Source organism: Pipistrellus hanaki (assembly GCF_964339955.1).
Source record: "Pipistrellus hanaki genome assembly, chromosome: 21".
Classification (NCBI taxonomy): Eukaryota; Metazoa; Chordata; class Mammalia; order Chiroptera; family Vespertilionidae; genus Pipistrellus; species Pipistrellus hanaki.
The window spans coordinates 8989511-9003794 of record NC_140523.1 but is presented as its reverse complement, the minus strand read 5'-3'; the positions used below and the strand labels follow the sequence as shown (position 1 = coordinate 9003794).

Below are 14284 nucleotides of genomic sequence, written 5' to 3'. Positions count from 1 at the left end.
GCAGCAGCTGCTGTCTCATCTTGTTTGCTCTTCATTTTCCAATTAAAAAGAAAAAACATGATCTACAACACTTACTTAGTCCCTACAACACTTCCTTAGTCCCTACACTCTGCCTATATTTTACAGAAGTTTTCATTCTGAACTGTGCCTCAGAGTTCCTGTCGCTCATGAACTGCTCCCTGAAATATCACAACGCTAATAGGTAAAATATACACGTTTTGGTATCCCCAGTGAACATTACAGTTTCTACTATGAATATCTGCATCTCAGCTGATGGTCCTTCCATACCACCAGTTGCCAAATGCAATCTTTCACATCATCCTTCACTCTTACCTCTCTCTCCACCTCCAAATTAGAAAATCCTGTGGCCACATCTAAAACACCAATGCAGAATCCCAAGCTTATTTCACCTCCACAGCCCCCTTCATGACCAATAACTATGACACTATCCAAGACAATCACAGCAGCAACCATCCCAGTCTTTCTACCACCTCCAACCCATCTATATGGGTCAGTCTGCTGCAGCCACAGAGAGTCTAATGACACCTGGGTCATAAGTTTTCCCTCCATTGCTCCAAACTTCCCATTGCTCAGATCACCAACAGAACAGACTTCCACGTTGTCACAAAGCTACTCAAGACCTGAGTGCTGTCCCATTGTTTCCAGTTCCTAATTAAAAGGAAGAAAAGTGGGCGGACACCTTGGGGTTCCTTAATGAGCTCAGTTTTCACTCCAAGCATTTACCCACATAGGAGCCCATGACTGGAACAACTTCTCACATCCCATCACACTGGTTGCCAAAAACAGGGACCAGTCATGTGACCCTAGTACTGGACTTAGAATTCTGGGCTTGGTGTCCCCTTAGGGTGCCCAGGTTAAAGACCTAGAAGACTGGCCTGACATTCCCAGGACACAACTCCCTCAGAGGCCACAAAACTAGGAGGCCCTGAAATAAGCTCTACCACCCAGTCCCCTTAACTTATTCTGCATCTGCAAGAATCTGGTGAAAGTAAGGGCCTGTTGATAGCGTGGAAACCACCAGCAGGACCCACAGTCTCAGGCTCCTCAGGGCACTAGCCCAGCCACAAACTTGGTGATGTCCGCATTCCATCAGGGCTTTCCCAGGACACCTACATCATGTCCCTAACTGCTACCTTCTCTCTTCTAGTATGCTTTTCCTCTGAGAAGTTTTGGACAATGTTAGAAACCTAACTCCCACCATGCCCCTCTTTAGATCCCAGCCATTAATGGCAGCAGCTTCCTGCAAATGACAGCAAAACTTTGCTTCATCTTCTTTGTTGCTTTTAGCTATAAGACTGATCAGGGTTTCCCCAATCCGCCATCCCCAGTCACACCACCATGGCATTATATGGTGCATTTTCAGCCTGTTACCTTGTCCCACCCAATCACCATGTGAGACTCTCAAGCAACTCACTGTTCTGACGCTGAGACCTGGACTGCAGAACCGGAACAGACACCCACACCGAAGGCTGGAGGGTGAATGAGGTGAGGCTGGGTTGAAATCTGGAAGCCGAAAGTAGTTTAGTGACACAAAGAACTCAGTCACAGCCTGTTGTGACTCAACCAGCCACAGACAACTGCACTGCGGGGACGCTACCTCTAATGTCTCGTGACCCAGCAATGGAGCCTCTGATTCTGTGAGCACACTGCAAAGGTCAAATTCACCACCAAGAGAAGACTCTGGAAGTCAAAGTCAAACCAATGAGCAGAGGGATGATGCGCCTTCCCTGGGCGTCATTGACTAAGCCCAGCCCTCCTTAGCGCATGGCCCTTTGGGTAATGCAGCAATCTTGCTTTGCATGTGGCCCTTGGATCCCAATTACTCTCTGTCCATTGGGAATATTGTTCTGGGGCAAACAAGTGACATTGGGAACAGACAACATTAGGTTATAGGAGATCATCACAGGTTTCTAGGAAGTGTTATCTACAAAACTGAACTCCTGTTTAAAAACATTATTTCAGATTCCCTAACCCTTAGAATGCTCCCTCAGGTGAAAAGTATTATTTCAATTATCCCTTAAGGCAACAAATAAAAATAAAGATATATAAAGGTATTTTAATTGACTTTTATAGAGTGAAGAAGGTTAGAAACATACAGTGGCTTCCTGGACATGACCCACTAATGGACTACAGCCCATAACCACAGCAGGTGCCTTCAAAAAAGAACTGAATCAGCAATCTTTCTGTGCATGGGACTATGCTCAGTAAAACGAAGCCTTTTCAGCTTACCTCTATTTTTTTTTTAACATTAAAACATCATTATTAAGATAAAAGACAGACTATGAAAGAATATATGTAATCCAGGTTTAAAAAGAAAGTTGACAGGATATGTAGGCCAACACATTGACATTTTCAATATTCTCTGCATATCTGAAGTCAGTACACATTGAGATGTTAAGGAGCTAAGAGTTACTGAATGTTTCCTACAGGTGCCAAGCCTGGATTCAATGCTTTATATATATTATTATTTCATTTAATCCTCTTTGTAATTTGATATGGTTTCACAATATATTTGATGGGAATGGAATCCAGGCTCCAAGTCAAAATTAATTGCTTGTTTGTAGAGTTAATAAAGGCAGGGCTAGAAGACAAACCCATGAGTCAATAACCACATTGCTCTACCTACTAATTTTAGGCTCTGCTTCCTCCTAGATGGTAGAATCGGAGATGCATTTCCATTAGGAAAGACTAGATGTTATTGTGGGTAATGAGCAACCCCAAAGCTTTAGTGGCTTAGAGTAAAGAAGGTATCCTTCTTGTTCATAGCACATGAACCCCTGGTTCTTCTGGAATCAGGATAAAGGAGCAGCCAACAGGTACGTTCCTGCGGGGTGTTATCAGAGATGGACAGAGAGGGTCTCTCATTCCTCTAGTTCCAGACTCTTCAGTTAAGGCGACTGGCTCGACTCCCACATTTCATTGGTTAAAGCCTATCACTGGCTGCAGCCAACATCACGGTCAGTAGTAGAGCCTAACCTACTTGATGGGCCCCAGTCAAAGGCGACCACACGAGGCAGCCATTTTGGGGCTGCTCGGGGCACAGGAGAAGAGTAGGGACTGGTAGCGAATAGCAGTGGATGTTAATCAGGATGGTTTGTTGACTTTCTCCTTATCCACCGAGACTTTATCCCTGAGCTTCCCAAAACCCAAGATTTATAGGAGTGAACTTCAAAAAGAAGGCGTTTTCGCAGATGTCATTGTCCTAAAAATCAGAACCCACTTTTGAGTGTGACCATGGGTTACTCCCTGCTGCCTGGGTCCTCCACTGTGGTGGGTGTGAAGTCCACATATTAAGAGAGTTGCCTGGGAACGTTACTGGACTACAAGAATTCCACTGTCCATGTTCTTATATTCACAGCAGTCACTACCCTGCCTCCAAGCCTCCTCATGTGCATTGCCTAGTTGAGTGCTCCATCAGATGGGGCTGATTGGAAAAACGCTGAGATTCACACCCACGGTGATCCTGTGGTTTCTGTTCATTGTCTGCAGGAACCTGTACTGAAAGAGGTGCCTTCATATTGTCCCCATCCCCACTGCAGAGAGCACTGTGCCTATTCTGCCTCCTGGCCCTGGTGTTACGGGGAGACCATGCACACTCAATAGATGAGCAGAGATGCCAGGTCCAGGAGTGATGCTTAGAGCAGCCCAGGCACCTTCCTCTCTTACCTTTAAGTTGATATATCCCATGTGCAAGGCATATGACCGCCTCAGGAGTCCACTAGGTCTTTTTAGTTGAGGAACTCTTGAGATAACCACCCCAGATGGGTCAGGGACTAAAAAATTAGTGTTTATCTTCTCTGCCAATGACTTCAGCCACAGAAAAACAGTTATGGGGGCCCTGAAAATGTCTATAAGCAAACATCATACAAGCCACAGACCTTTGACCATTTGAAAAATATGTTTTCAAGAGGCATTTTCCCCCTCCAATTTACTGCAGTCTTTCCTACTCTCTATGAATACAGTGTTTCCATGTTAATGGTGCTTCTATTTAAAACTCGGAGTCTTACAGCAAATGACACCAGCATATGAAATTTCATTCCTAATGGCACAAGGCTGCTTTTTAATATAGGGAGGAGTTCCCTTATACATTGCTGATAATTATGTAATACTGTGAACAGAGAATATATTTCATATTGTTCACACAGACCCAACAAAGAACTCCTAATGTGGGAGACCACTGAACTCAACAATAAGAGAGGCACCAGACTGCAAACTAGTACCACAAAGTCATGTGGACTTTCTTTCAAGGCCTTGATCAGCAATGCAAAATAACATAATATGGGACAAAGAGTGAATTTCTGCCATTCTTACGTGCTATCCAGCATGGAAAGTTTGGGACTCCACAAATACAGAGTCATACTAATTTACTCTCTTTAAAAAATTACTCTCTGAAATATATATTTCACCGAGAAAGGAAGGGGTGAGAGATAGAAACATCAATGAACAGAATCACTACCAGGGGTCCTCAAACTTTTTAAAGTGGGGGTCAGATCACGGTCCCTCAGAGAATTGGAGGGCCGGAATATATGAACTACTAATTCCTACTGTAACACCTCGGCTGCGCTCACTGCCCAAAAAACCTGGCGGGCCGGATCAGACTCCTCTGCGGGCCGCATGTGGCCCGCGGGCCGTAGTTTGAAGACCCCTGCCAGATGCCTCCTGCAAGCCCTAGACTGGGAATTGTGCCCCAAACCCAGGAACGTGCGATCAGCTGGAATTGAATCCAGGTTTAAAGCTTGATATTTCCCAATATTTTACTTTGTTATTAATAACGTTCTGAATAATATTTGTTGCCACTGTGTCCATTTGTGGAAAATAAAATACAATATTTTGCTATAAAAATATGTAATCATGTCCATGTTCAATGCAATCATTTTGACAGTTTAAAAAGAATCATGAGAGTATTTACACCAAAAAATTGACAAATACTACAAACCTACATGCCACTTAATGTATTAATGAATGCTTAGACTTAAATAAGAGTGGCTCCGATTGTTAACAATGTAGATTAAATGTGTCAGTATATTGTATAACTTGACTTCAGTGTTGCAGAGCATTAAAAGTGAATGAAACAATTTTCCTTTCAGGATGCAAAATCTATGGTTCCATATGGCAAAGAGTCACTCGAGTCAGTGAGGAATTACGGATATTTAAGCATATGTCTTACATGCTGCACAGTCCTCTTTTGGTCAAAAGAATACATTTATTTAAACAATTTGCAGAAGATTCTCAGTAGACATTTAAACAAAGCAGATAAAAGTAATATTCAACATAAAAAATTCCTTAGTACATGAAATTAAAACAAAAGCAAGGTAAGATTATATGTATTTCCAGGGTTACTATTTGAAAAGGTTAACCATTGTATATCCTTGGAGGGTAGCAGAAAAATTGGAATTTTTATACAATGTGGGTTAGGGGAAAGGCAAAAAGAATGACCATTTTGGCTCACAGCTCTGCATATCTTGTGTAAAACATTCACCTACACAACAGTTTGATAAGTAAAACATATGTCCATATAGAGCTCATGTGTCAAACACAAGGCCCGCGGGCCAAATCCAGCCCGCCAGGCCTTGCAATGTGGCCCGCACCGCGCTGTCATCACTGCACTCCGCTGTCAGTTTATGACATTGTCAGTTTATGACTGTTCAGTAAACCATTCGGCCCGCGATTTAGGCTGGATTTTAGATTTTGGCCCCTTCTCTGATTGAGCGACACCCCTAATATAGAGGATTGAATGAAAATATTCCCAAAAGGTTTATTTATAATACCCGAAACCTAGAAATAACAAACAGAAATCAACAAATAAAGGGGTTATTTACAGAATCCAGTACTACATAGCAATAAAAATATTACTCCTCACATAAGCATTTGTATTGAATCTCAAAATGACTGTGTAGTTTGGAGGAAACCAGCATTTGTTGCAAAGTACACTTCAAATAGTGCCAATAAAATTATGAACAGTATGAACTATTCTATTGTAAAGGATAGTAAAATCCATAAGTGCATGGAGGGCCAAGAAAGTCAGAGAGAAAACAACAGGGCTGTAGAAAATACAGGATATGGCAAAGAAGGCTTAGAGTTGTGTGTATGGAAAATAATATAATCTTTAATAATAATAATAAAGGAACAAAGTGTGGTCCAACCAGTGTCCACAGTTCCTTAGGTGTCATCCCTTTCAGAGAAAGTTCTCTGGTTTGATTCCAGGTCAGTACACAACCACCAATGTATCCCCAACAGGGGGCAAGAAGACAGCAAATCTATGTTTATCTCATTCTTCCAGCCTCTTTTTCTCTCCGACCCGAAAAAAGAATAAAATCATTTTCTAAAATATTTTAAAAAATACTATCTGAACTTCCAACTGTGAGCCGATTATAGCGCCATCCTGTGTATGAGTTAGTGGTTAGTTTATGTCACATGTGACAGTTTCACAGCTTTCCCTCCAGGTCAGAGCTCACCAAATAGAACCCATTAGAAAGGTGCTCCCTGTTGCATGTCAGTTCTCATTTCCTGGGAAGACCAACCTTGCCTCAGTGGCAGCAATTGTTGGCAAGCAGTGTAGAGTATTGATATTGGAAACAGCAGGATTGCTGACTGGTTACAAAAGACACATGCTGCAGTTGATTACAGGATAATCCATCCTCTAACTTTGAGTTCTTGCCTGTTGAGCAACAACCTTGAGGTGACATCCATAGAGGGGACAAGGGAATCCACAAATCCTTGATATTATTTTTTCTGCCAGTGACTCCAGCTATAAGAAATAGTGATGGAGGTCCTCAGACTGTCCTCAAAAACCAAATTGGCCACATGACCTGGAATCATTTTGACATATCTAGAAGATGCATTTTCCATCTAATCTAACTGTAGTGTCTTCCATGACTATGAAATAAAGTACAATGCTGTGCTACCGAAATATCTAAGCAGGTCCGTGTTCAATGGAATCATTTGACATTTTAAAGAGAACCATAATGAGAGTATTTACACAAGAACATTATCAAATTCTACACAGCTACATGTAACTTAATGGATTAATTAATGCTTAGATTTAAATAGGAGTGGCTCTGAATATTAACGATGAAATTAAAAGTGTAAGAACATCATATAAGTTGACTTCGGTTGTTCTCTCTGAGAGTGCAGGTGGGACTGATTTACTTTAATTAAATACTACACTCATATGGTTGTTCTCCAGTGTGAACTCTGTGATGCCTGATGAAAGCAGATTTTTGCCAAAATGATTTCCCATATTTAAAACACTCATATGGCTTTTCTCAATAAGTGTGAATTCTCTGATGTTTTGTGAAAGTACATTTTTTCCTAAATGATTTCCCACATTCACTACACTCATAAGGCTTTTCTCCAGTGTGAACTTTCTGATGTTCCCTGAGAGTGAAGATCTGCCTGAATGACTTCCCACAATCACTACACTCATATGGCTTTCCTCCAGTGTGATGTCTCTGATATTCTCTGAGAGTGCAGAGCTTTCTGAATGACTTTACACAATCACTACACTCATAAGGCTTTTCGCCATTGTGAACTCTCTGGTGCTGTGTGAGAGTCAACATGTGCCTGAATGACTCCCCACAATCACTACACACATATGGTCTCTCAGCAGTATGAATTTTGAGGTGTTTAATGAGGTTAGACCTTTGACTAAAGCACTTCCAACAAACACTACATTGATATGGCTTTTCCCCAGTGTGAACTCTCTTGAGACGTAAGAGGTGAGAACTCTTACTAAATGATTTTCCACATTCACTGCACTGGTAAGGTTTTTCTCCTTTTTGAACTCTATGGTGTTTAGTGAGGGAGGACCTGTGATTGAACAGCTTCCCACAATCAGTACACTCATATGACTTTTCTCCAGTGTGAACTCTCTTATGTCTATTGAGATTTGAGATACATCTGAAAATTTTCCCCCATGTATTACACTCATAATGCACTACTGCAGAGCAGACACCGTGATGTTGAACAAGGTTCATTTTGTGGCAGGCAGCTTTTTCACATTCATCCCATGGATGATGCCGTTTTCTATCAGGAAATTCCTCTGAAATCTCAGAATTGTGTGGCTCCTCAGTGTTGACAGTGGCCTTGGCCTGAAGAAGCTCTGAGATGTCTGGGAAGTCTTTCCCAACCTCCATACTGGTTGAAGACACCCCTGATTAATACAAGCTGCACCTGGTCACAAATGAAGCCTGTCCACAGCTTCCTTCCAAGGCTTCTCTCCACTGGCAGGTCGGTGTTGCTGGTGAGGGTTGTCACTGAAACAGAAGTCTCTCACACATGCATCACTAAAGAATGCTTTCTGCTCAAATTCTGCTGATTGTGACTTAGGTGCAGACTATCTTTTAACATAGAGAAACAACTGCCACAGAGAGGGGTCCTGTGAGTTGCTGAAGCTGTCTTTGAAGCACTCTAATGTGACTCCCCTTGCACACATTCACTCTGCTCAGAACAGGCCTCAGCATCATGTGTTTTATGTCCACAACCTAAAAACAGTGAAATGGTGATGAAATAAATGTCCACTGTGGTGACAGGGAGAAGTCTCTTTATAAAAGTGTATCACACATAACCCATTGTTTACATGCAATCCTGTGACAGTAACATGTCTATAGGAAGGATTGAAAAAATAATACTGTGATGCTCTGTGCCACTGAAAATCACTATACATTAAGTATCTCAAGCAAAATATGAAACAAAAATGGCAAACAGCACATGAAACAGATGCTGGATCATCTACTCTTTCTACTGCTAACAGTGTTCAACAGGACTTGTCTGCAGGTGACATGGGCAAGCTGTGAAGAATATTGCTTACATCTTATTCCAAGTAAAATTCAAGAAATGAGAAGCTTGCCTCAGGTCATAATTGTCATAATTACCATGAGTTGCAAATATAGAGAGAACCTTTCAGATCATCCTTTATGTTCATCCTGTGAAAACCCCAGGGTTATCTTTGATTTTTTTTTTTTTTTTTTTTTTTACAGAGAGGAAGGGAGAGAGAGATAGAGAGCTAGAAATGTTGATGAGAGAGAATCACCGACCAGCTGCCTCTTGCACAACCCCTACCGGGGATGTGCCTGCAACCAATGTAGATGCCCTTGACCGGAATCGAACCTGGGACCTTTCAGTACACAGACCGATGCTCTACCGCGGAGCCAAATCTGTTTTGGCTATCTTTGTATATTTTATTGTAAAAGCTCATAAAACACAGATATTCTGAGTTTTATTGAAAGACAATAGAGCTGAATATGAAGCACCTGCCCAGAGCAACACAGCATGCAATAGTATTCACAGAACATAACATTACAAACAATGGAAAGAGGTCTTTCAAGAACCATCCATGGTTCATGCAAGTAAAGATCATAACCTGGCACTGTCAGTCACAAAGAGCCTTTAACTGAACTAATGCATGTGGTCATAGACACCTCCCAAAATATAAAGTACAAGCTTGGTGCCATTAAGCTGTTTGGAACATTCCTGGCTCCCAGACACTTCCTGAACTATTTGATGCTATAGTTGTGAGGGGTATACATGGAGTCCTTTGCTCAGGTCTTTCCAAATGACTCAGCACTCTCTGCCACAGCAGATTTGACAGGAAAATGGGATAAAATAGAAGATTCCAAGATCTAGGTCTGGGAGAAAGTTTATTTGGAGAATAAAGAAAGAGAGGACATCACCTCACAACACTAGGAGAATTACCTACTGATGATACAAGTGCAAAAACTTCCAGCATCATCCTGCGGTATAGAAATCTCTGAGCCTCATCAAGGAGCTCCCATTCCTCCTGAGAGAAGGTGATGGCCACGTCCTCAAAGTTAATATCTGTCACAATGGACACAGTTCAGTCCATGTTCAGTTTCTCTGCTATGATATTATGTTCATCCTCCCCAACAGCCGTATCCATCTGCTCCCTGAACTCCCCACATAAGGAAAGGACCCAAGGACTTGGTGCCTTCAAAGTCCCTCTCTCCTTATATTTCTACTGATACTGTATCTTCCTACACCAATAAGGGTATGTGACCATATATATGATACCTGTGCTGGAAGACTCATATGCAGGCCACACTGCCCATTTTCAATAAACTGGTGTTATGAACACAGGGTAGGGAGAGATGGTGTCCATAATGAGAGTGTGAGGATTTGACATGATGCTTATCAGGCAATACTCTGTTGTGTCCTGAATTCCCATTGTAAGGCCCCAATAATTATTGTATCTCACTTCAATCATTTGAACCCAACACCAGAGTGATGAATCTATTATTTTGCTCTGTCTCTTGGTCATAATTCATTGAACCACTCTTCTCTCACACAACTTCATTCCCAGAGGCACAAATTCAAATGTAACACAAGGATGCCGTGATGAGCAGTTTATTTCCTAATCATCTTCTTTTCCAAAATTTTAATCCACCACCTCTTTAATATATTTCTCGTACCATTCTGCCTTCCAAAGCCAGTGGAGTTTTTCAAGCCCAAAGGAAGGTGATGTATGCTATCCCATTCCTATTGATCACTGTAACAGCCCTCAACAACAAGAGGCTAGTGAGCACACGTATTTCACTTAAGCTTTCAACTAGGGATGTAGCACCACAATGCATTCTCTTTTCAGGAATTTACCTGAAAATTCACCACTGTGTAGTATCAGCAGGTAATGGACTCAACCTTCATTCCCTCTTATTGAAATGCCATTGTTCTGCAGCCTTTAATGCACATGCCCTCTCCAAGGGCACAGCTTTCTTTCTCCCACACCTGTCTCACACCTGCACTCCCACCCATAGCCCCCAAAGTCATCTCCTTCACTTCCTTCTCATTGGTCAGCATTTGCCGTATAAATACTGCTTGATGAATTCAAAGAGGAATAAGTTCTACACCAACTCTGAAAGTACACACTAATTGAGGTAGCCTCCAGTCCCACAATGAAGGCCTTTCTCTCAGATTGTGTTTTCTAGCAACCTCAGCTATTGAGAAACTCATCAGGTCTCATATCCAGATGCCACCTACACTAGCACTGCACCGGATCTGCCTTTACAAGTGACAGCTTTCATCACTCAGGCTCAATAGTCTATGGCCCTCTACCCAATGGCCAGTGAGTCTCACCAATGACCACTCATGCCCTAAGCAAATCAACCAGAATGAGGAAAACAACCAAGGCTCAAACTCACAGCAATATCCTGCTATATGTTTAATAAATGAATATGTAACAGCTGCAGTCTCATCTCATTTGCTCTTCAGTTTCCAATTCAAAAGGGGATGAAAATAGGATGATCCACAATACTTCCTTAGTCCCTACACTCTGCCTACATTTTCCAGAAGTTTTCACCCTGAACTGTGCCTCAGAGTTCCAGTCACTTATGATCTGCTCCCTGAAATATCACAAATCTAACAGGTAGAATATAAAAGTTTTGGTATCCCCCATTTCTACTATGAATATCTGCATCTCAGCTGATAGCCCTTCCATTCCTCCAGTTGCAAAATGCAATCTTTCACTTCATCTTTGACTCTTACCTCTCTCTCAACCTCCAAATTAGAAAATCCTGGTGGCCACACCTAAAACACCAATCCAGATTCCAAAGCTTATTTTGACTCCACAGCCACCCTCAGGGTGAATTACTATAACACTAATCAAGACGATCACAGCAGCATCCATCTTAGTCTTTCTACTGCCTCCATCCCATCTATATGGTTCAACATGCAGCAGCCTCAGGGAGTCTAATAACACCTGGGTCAGATACCCTGCCTCCATTTCTCCTAACCTCCCACCACCTACAGAACAGACTTCCCCATTGTCAGAAAGCTACTCAAGACCTGACTCTTGTCCCATTATTTCCAGTTCCTCATTAAAAGGATTTAAAAAAAGAGGAAGCACCTTAGGGGTCCTGGATGAGCTCAGAATTCACTCCAAGCCTTTACCCATATAGGAACCCATGACTGGAAAAACTTCTCACATCCCATCACACTGGTTGCCCAAAACGGGGACCAGTCACATGACCCTAGTTCTGGAACTTAGAATTCTGGGATTGATGTCTCATCAGGGTCCCCAGGTCAAAGACCTAGAACAGTGGCTGGACATTTCCCACAACACAACTATCTCAGAGGCCACAAGACTGGGAGGCCCTGAAATAAGCTCTACCACCCAGTCCCCTGTTGAGAGCCTGGAATCCACCACCAGGATCCACAGTCTCAGGCTGCTCAGTGCCCTCCAGGTGCCTGTGTAATGTCAGGGGTCAGTCCTCAGTGCTCAGTCTTCCAGTTCCCTTATCATTTACAGGACTACCCCTCCCTGTCCACAACCGCTGTCCTCGGTCTTCTAGTTTGTTCTTCCTCTGAGCAATGGTAGGAAAAGTTTGAACCCTACTTTGAACACAGAAAATGTCCCCCCTTTTTTTTTTTTTTTTTTTTTTTTTAAATATATCTTAATGATTTTACACAGAGGAATTGAGAGGGATAGAGTTAGAAACGTTGATGAGAAAGAAATATCAACCAGCTGCTTCCTGCACGCCCCCCACTGGGGCTGTGCCTGCAACCAAGGTACATGCCCTTGACTGGAATGGAACCTGGAACCTTTCAGTTCCTCCCCCCACCATTGTTGACCCCAGCGTTTGAGAATGAAAGTAAAACTCCTTATGCAAAACCACACCTCATCTCTTTGTTTCCTGTACACTAAGGTGACCAGATCTCCCAATTTTTAACAATTGGTCCTGCGTCCCCGCGACGTTTTTTAAAAAATCCCGATGTTTGGAAAGAATGCACGGCAAGCTAGGGAATGACAGGAGAACGTGAAGGAGACGGTTTTCGGCGGCCAGGTGGCTAAGTAGTCCGGATATGAGTTTTATCTTATTTTTGCTCATTTTATAATGTTAAACTTTAATCATAACAAATAATTGTTGAGAACTGATTATCGAGATCTGCTTATCAAAGGTCGCATTGTTGATCAGCTGTTAGAATTCACTCAAATGAGAGGTATGCCAAAGAATAAAAGAATACTATACATGTCTTTATTATATTTGTAAATTGTACTTATGTATTAATTACAATAATATTTTTGCATTCTATGAAAATTTTCGTTGCTCCATAGAGACCAAATTTTTAATCAAGTCCCCCTCTCCACCTCTCCCCCTGTGGTGTCCCTGCTTTACCAACGTTAAAATCTGTTCAACTTACTTTACATGCAAAGTAGAGCCGGGTGTCCCCATCCTCCCCGCTCAGTCCCACCACCGCCTCCTCACAGGATGGCTCTGCCACCCTCCACCCTCCTCCCTGTCACCCCCGCTCCCCTAGGAGGGACTCACCATCCTGAGCGCGGGGCCCGGGGCGGCGGGACCGGGGAGGCCGCTCCCCAGGCGGGAGGGTCCGGGGATCAGGCTGCGGGGACGCTGGGAGCGGAGAGGAGCCGGGGGCGCGGAGACGCCGATCTCCTCGAGCTGTGAGGGCTCCAGGCGCCTCAGACGCGCCCTGCACAGCAAGGGCGTTGGGTTCTAGGCCTCCTCCACCTCCTCCGCTTCCTCCTTGTCATGACCAGTGAACTGAGGCCTGGGAGTCCCTGAAGAACCTGGAGTTCAAAAATGTCCGCCAGGAGGACGAAGGCGGAAGTCCCGCCCTAACCGGATGCACTGACACAAAAGGGCCCTTTAGCGCCACCTACGTGGTCGCATTGCTTTCTGGGTAATGTAGTTTTCTCAAACACCAAAGAGAGGTAGCTTCCCAGCCCATTACTTTAGGGAATAAAGGTGATGGGGTTCAGCAAGTGGCCCTGGGGAAGGAAAAGATGGGGCCAGAGGCCTGGTTCAGTGGAACAGACTGGAAGATCTCCCAGGATAGGGGTGTGGGGAGAACTGGGTGAGATTACGCCAAAGAATATATGCACAGGCGAAAATGGGAGATATCTATTACTATCAGTGATAAAAATATTTTGTATTTTGTTTTATCCCTAATCAGTTTGTCTCAGTGGATAGAGCATTGGACTTGGGACTCAAGGGTCTCAGGTTCGATTCCGATCAAGGACACGTACTTTGGTTGTGGACACCTACCCAGTACGGAGCATGCTGGAGGGGGCTGAATGATGTTCCTAACTATCCCTCTCCCTTCCACTCTGTAAAATATCAATGAAATGTGTATTTTTTAAATGCATTTTTTTATCTTAAATAATATAGCCCACAGGGTGTATCTCAATGGTTGAGCACTAACCCATGATCCCTGAGGTTATGGTTCTATTCCTGGTCAGAGAACATACATGGTTTGTAGGTTCAATTCTCAGTTGGGTGAGGATGGGGAT

The 14284-nt window shown here is 43.1% G+C and overlaps 1 long non-coding RNA gene across 1 annotated transcript in view; it reads right to left on the bottom strand.

Moving 5' to 3' along the window:
* The window catches only part of LOC311614488, a 350039-nt gene extending 336571 nt beyond the window's left edge, over positions 1–13468 (bottom strand). The window contains exon 1 of the long non-coding RNA XR_014793675.1: positions 13302–13468. This is a non-coding gene — a long non-coding RNA (uncharacterized lncRNA). The remainder of the gene's footprint in view (positions 1–13301) is intronic.
* Positions 13469–14284: the final 816 nt, after the last annotated feature.